The sequence below is a fragment of the Rana temporaria genome, chromosome 7 (assembly GCF_905171775.1).
Source record: "Rana temporaria chromosome 7, aRanTem1.1, whole genome shotgun sequence".
Taxonomy (NCBI): domain Eukaryota; kingdom Metazoa; phylum Chordata; class Amphibia; order Anura; family Ranidae; genus Rana; species Rana temporaria.
This window is the reverse complement of record NC_053495.1, coordinates 5,695,923-5,701,922: the sequence shown is the minus strand read 5'-3', so window position 1 is coordinate 5,701,922 and position 6,000 is coordinate 5,695,923. Positions and strand designations below refer to the sequence as shown.

At 44.2% G+C, this 6,000-nt stretch overlaps 1 protein-coding gene across 2 annotated transcripts in view; it reads left to right on the top strand.

The window, feature by feature from the left end:
* The first annotated feature begins 1,994 nt into the window (after window positions 1–1,994).
* Window positions 1,995–6,000, top strand: part of SEMA3B (semaphorin 3B) — a 68,949-nt gene continuing 64,943 nt past the window's right edge. Inside the window, exon 1 of one of the 2 annotated variants that reach the window (XM_040358769.1) lies at window positions 1,995–2,115. The gene's annotated coding sequence lies outside the window, so the exon portion shown is untranslated. Of the gene's footprint in view, window positions 2,147–6,000 lie in introns of both variants that reach the window. The other variant, XM_040358770.1, reaches the window with a different exon arrangement.

Sequence of the window (6,000 nt, the reverse complement as noted above, 5' to 3'; positions counted from 1 at the left end):
CCTTCTATGAAGAAGTTTGTGTTAGGCCTTCCATGTAGAAGTTTGGGTCAGGCATTCCATGTAGAAGGTTGGGTCAGGCCTTCCATGTAGAAGGTTGGGTCAGGCCTTCCATGTAGAGGGTTGGGTCAGGCCTTCCATGAAGAAGTTTAGATCAGGCCTTCCATGTAGAAGTGAGGGTCAGGCCTTCCATAAAGAAGTTTGGGTCAGGCCTTCCATGTAGAAGGTTGGGTCAGGCCTTCTATGAAGAAGTTTGGGTCAGGCCTTCAATGTAGAAGGTTGGGTCAGGCCTTCTATGAAAAAGTTTGGGTCAGGCCTTCCATGAAGAAGTTTGGGCCAGGCCTTCCATGAAGAAGTTTGGATCAGGCCTTCCATGTAGAAGTTTGGGTCAGGCCTTCCATGTAGAAGTTTGGGTCAGGCCTTCCATGTAGAAGGTTGGGTCAGGCCTTCCATGTAGAAGTTTGGGCCAGGCCTTCCATGAAGGTTGGGTTAGGCCTTTCATGTAGAAGGTTGGGTCAAGCCTTCCATAAAGAAGTTTGGGCCAGGCCTTCCATGAAGGTTGGGTCAGGCCTTCCATGTAAAAGTTTGCGTCAGGCCTTCCATGTAGAAGATTGGGTCAGGCCTTCTATGAAGAAGTTTGGGTCAGGCCTTCCATATAGAAGGTTGGGTCAGGCCTTCCATGTAGAAGGTTGGGTCAGGCCTTCCATGTAGAAGGTTGGGTCATGCCTTCCACGTAGAAGGTTGTGTCAGGCCTTCCATGTAGAAGGTTGCGTCACGCCTTATATGTAGAAGTTTGGGTCAGGCCTTCCATGTAGAATTTTGGGTCAGGCCTTATATGTAGAAGTTTGAGTCAGGCCTTCCATGTAGAAGTTTGGGTCAGGCCTTATATGTAGAAGTTTGGGTCAGGCCTTATATGTAAAAGTTTGAGTCAGGCCTTCCATGTAGAAGTTTGAGTCAGGCCTTCCATGTAGAAGGTTAGGTCAGGCCTTAAAAGTAGAAGTTTGGGTCAGGCCTTCCATGTAGAAGGTTGGGTCAGGCCTTAAAAGTAGAAGTTTGGGTCAGGCCTTATATGTAGAAGGTTGGGTCAGGCCTTCCATGTAGAAGGTTGGGTCAGGCCTTTCTATGAAGAAGTTTGGGTCAGGCCTTCCATATAAAAGGTTGGGTCAGGCCTTCCATGTAGAAGAATGGGCCAGGCCTTCCATGTAGAAGTTTGGGTCAGGCCTTATATGTAGAAGGTTGGGTCAGGCCTTCCATGTAGAAGGTTGGGTCAGGCCTTTCTATGAAGAAGTTTGGGTCAGGCCTTCCATATAAAAGGTTGGGTCAGGCCTTCCATGTAGAAGAATGGGCCAGGCCTTCCATGTAGAAGGTTGGGTCAGACCTTTCATGTAGAAGTTTGGGTCAGGCCTTCCATGTAGAAGTTTGGGTCAGGCCTTCCATTTAGAAGGTTGGGCCAGGCCTTCCATGTAGAAGGTTGGGTCAGGCCTTCCATGTAGAAGGTTGGATCAGGCCTTCCATGTAGAAGGTTGGGTCAGGCCTTCCATGTAGGTTGTGTCAGGCCTTCCATGTAGGTTGGGTTGTGTCAGGCCTTCCATGTAGGTTGGGTCAGGCCTTCCATGTAGGTTGGGTCAGGTTGTGTACTGTGTGTCCTTCCCCTGTGAGGATCAGCTGGTTGTCACACATCGGTGTAATGATTAATGGGAGGAGGCGGCGGCTCTCCTGGAAGTACACCTGAGTGTATACGGTACAGGTGAGGCTGGGAGCTCTGCCATCGCGTGCTTTAACTGTCTGGGAATCTTCATTCCCCCCATTTGTCCCCCCCCTGAGGAAAATCCAGAGAAGACTGTACCCCCGCCCCCGTCGTTAGGCAGCAGATGTCCCTCCCCGAGGGCGGACAGGTACCGACAGGTCAGGCAGATCCTACAATGCAGCGCTGACCGCCGTGCGTTGGACTCTGGTTACAGTGTAATTGGCCGTGACAAAGCGGAGAGTGAGTCAGAGTCACACCCACCTCCGTTCCTCCTGACTTACCTGAGTCCCTCCGTGCCTCCTTCATACCTGTGTGTGTTCTGCGGCTCCGATCCTCTTCCTATGTGACCTCTCCGATCACACCGGCTCCAGGTACGTCAGGAAACCTGAGAACACAAACAAGGTGATCAAAGAGCAAAACCCTGTGCAATCCAGAGGGAGAAAAACATTCCGACTTTGTAACAGTTTGTATCAGAAGGAGAGTCGCAGCCGGGGGCTCTAATATGTGCAACCAGTCCCACAGCCACCAGTATTCACAGTTAGGTGGATGGCTTATATGTGTGTAGTATATATGTGTGTGTAGTATATATATGTGCAGGGCTTTTTTTCAGGGGGAACTTGGGGGAACTCAGTTCCACCACCTCTGGCTCAGACCCTTTGGTACCCGCTCACTACAATCACTTGTAAACACAGAAGTCTGGTTTCTGTATTTACAAGTGACAGCTTTGTAACCCCCTGAACTCTGCATTCTGTATGTAATGCAATTCTGGTATTTAATGCCCCTTTAAGACCCTTCTACTGTTTGTGAAATCTGAATGCGTTGTGGTTGAGTTCCTGCACCTATTTTCTGAGAAAAAAAGCTCTGTATATGTGTAGTACAGTATATATGTGTAGTATATATAAATCACCAGGGTGACAGCACCCCGTATAGTATATATTATATAATCTGTGATTGGTTCATTTGGGAATCATGTATTTGGAACTTTGTATTTGGCAGCCCTTTGTGCTTCGTTTGAATATCGGAGAAAGATTTCTAACTTCTTGGATAATATTCAAATTTTATGGCTAATAATATTGGGTAATCTAAATCCAGATTTGAATTTTGGGTAATATGCAAATTGCACGAGCATTCAGGATTTATATGTTGTTGTTTAGGGTTTCTATAGTATTGTGGGAATTTTATTAGATTTTATATATTATTTATTATTATTATTATTATTATTATTATTATTATTATTATTATTATACAGGCTTTATGTAGTATAGTGGGGATTTTTTATTATTATTATTGTCCAGGATTTATATATTATTATTATTCAAGGTTTATATTTTTTTATTAGTATTCTTGGATAATATTCTAATTTTATGGCTAATATTGTGTAATCTACATCCAGATTTGAATTTTGGGTAATAATATGCAAATTGCACGAGCAGTCTTTCCATCTCAATTTGTGATTCTATTTGTTAATATATTATTTATTTTGACAATGTTCTCTATAATGACCATATAACACAGTGGGAATATTATTATTATTATTATTATTCAGGATTTATATGTTGTTGTTGTTCAGGGGTTATATAGTATAGTGGGAATTTTATAAGAGTGTTTTATATATTATTTATTAATATTATACAGGCTTTAGATAGATAAAATGATATTATTATTATACAGGGTTTCTATAGTATAGTGGGAACATTATTATCAATAATATTATTATTATTATGGATGTATATGTTGTTGTTGTTGTTCAGGCGTTCTATAGCATAGTGGGAATTTTTTTAGACTGTTTTATATATTATTTATTATTATTATTTAGTATTTATGTAGTATAGTGGAAAATTATATTATTATTATACAGGGTTTATTTAATATTATTATTATTATTATTTTTATAATAATATTAATAATAATAATAATAATAATAATAATAATAATAACAATAAGTAAACAGGGTTTCTATAGTATAGTGGGGACATTATTATCATTAATATTATCATTCGGGATTTATTGTTGTTGTTGTTCAGGGGTTCTATAGTATAGTGTGAATTTTATTTGACCGGTTTATATATTATTTATTATTATTATTATTATTATTATTATTATTATTATTATTATACAGGCTTTATGTAGTATAGTGGACAATTATATTATTATTATTATTATTATTATTATTATTATTATTATTATTATTAGCAGTAGTATACAGGGTTTCTATAGTATAGTGGGAATATTATTATCATTATTATTATTATTATTATTATTCCGGGTTTTATTTATTATTATTATTATACAGGCTTTATGTAGTATACAGGGTTTATATTATTATTATTCTTGGATAATATTCTAAACCCAGATTTGAATCTTGGGCAATATGCAAATTGCCTGAGCAGTCAGGAATCTGGAATTGTGAGCTGTAGAAGTGAGACTCCTGGTGCTGACTTGCGTCACATGTGATGGTTGTTATGTAAGCCGTGATTGGTCATCAATCATCTACAAAATATTCATCTCCTTCCTGTAATTATCATTGTTTGGTATAAAAACTTTTCCTGCTCAGTCATTAATTAGAAGCGGCCGGCACCCCGAATAAATGATCTGCCAAGAGAATCAAAGATTCGCCACACACAGGAGACGGCGATGTGAATTGTCGGAGATCGTTCCTTATGAGACGGCAGATTAGATCTGATCCTGTGACGGAACGCTCTGATTTTACTGATCGATTTTCCCGGCGATGTTATAATTCTATTACATAAGGGGTGTTACACCCCCACCACCAGCCTGACCCGGTGATACCCCATCCCCCACACCATTACACCCCCACCACCAGCCTGATCCGGTGATACCCCATCCCCCGCACCATTACACCCCCACCACCAGCCTGATCCGGTGATACCCCATCCCCCCACACCATTACACCCCCACCACCAGCCTGATCCGGTGATACCCCATCCCCCGCACCATTACACCCCCACCACCAGCCTGATCCGGTGATACCCCATCCCCCCCACCATTACACCCCCACCACCAGCCTGAAACAGTGATACCCCATCCCCCCACACCATTACACCCCCACCACCAGCCTGAACCCGTGATACCCCATCCCCCGCACCAGTACACCCCCACCACCAGCCTGAACCTGTGATACCCCATCCCCCCCACACCATTACACCCCCACCACCAGCCTGAACCGGTGATACCCCATCCCCCGTACCATTACACCTCAACCACCAGCCTGATCCGGTGATACCCCATCCCCCCCACACTATTACATCCCCACCACCAGCCTGAACCTGTGATACCCCATCCCCCGCACCATTACACCCCCACCACCAGCCTGATCCGGTGATACCCCATCCCCCCACACCATTACACCCCCACCACTAGCCTGAACCGGTGATACCCCATCCCCCGCACCATTACACCCCCACCACCAGGCTGATCCGGTGATACCCCATCCCCCCCACACTATTACATCCCCACCACCAGCCTGAACCAGTGATACCCCATCCCCCCACACCATTACACCCCCACAACCAGCTTGAACCCGTGATACCCCATCCCCGCACCATTACACCCCCACCACCAGCCTGAACCGGTGATACAATGCAGGATGGATCCATGCGCCAAATTCTGACCCCACCATCTGAATGTCGCAGCCTTCTGGTATGTCCTGAGGAAGCTATTAAATTTCGAAACGCGTTGACAAGCAAGCATGGAGGAGTTTATGGACCTCTGCTGGAAGTTGCAATTTTTCTGACGCGTTGCCAACCTGGAACTATATTGAATGAGGCAGGGGCAGCTGAAGCGTCTCACACAGGTGTTTTGACTCATGACAGGCCCCCTTTAAGTCCCATGCCAGGTTTGTTTTCATGTAACATGCTGGAAAGCTTCCATAGGTGATACCCCCCCCCCTTTTTGGAGCACTGAATTTGCTCCCCGGTAACAGCGTATTAACACAAACCATCATTGGATAGGTGCAGATTGAAGGTCCCCGTTGGTGGTTGGGGTGAGGAGGACCCCCGGGGATGAGTAGGACTCTCGGATCTGGATTTGGCGTCGCTCTGGAAATAAAACCATTTTACAGGCTGTTCATTTTATTAATGTGTAACCGGCGCGCCCGGTGTGTCAGGCCAAGGATACGGCGCTGACGGAGAAGTGAAAGGAAACCATAACACAGCGAGGCGATAAGGGAATCTCTGGGCAGAAGGGGATCCGAGTGTTCCTCAAACCGCCATCCTGACCTGATCCTAAATGCCGAT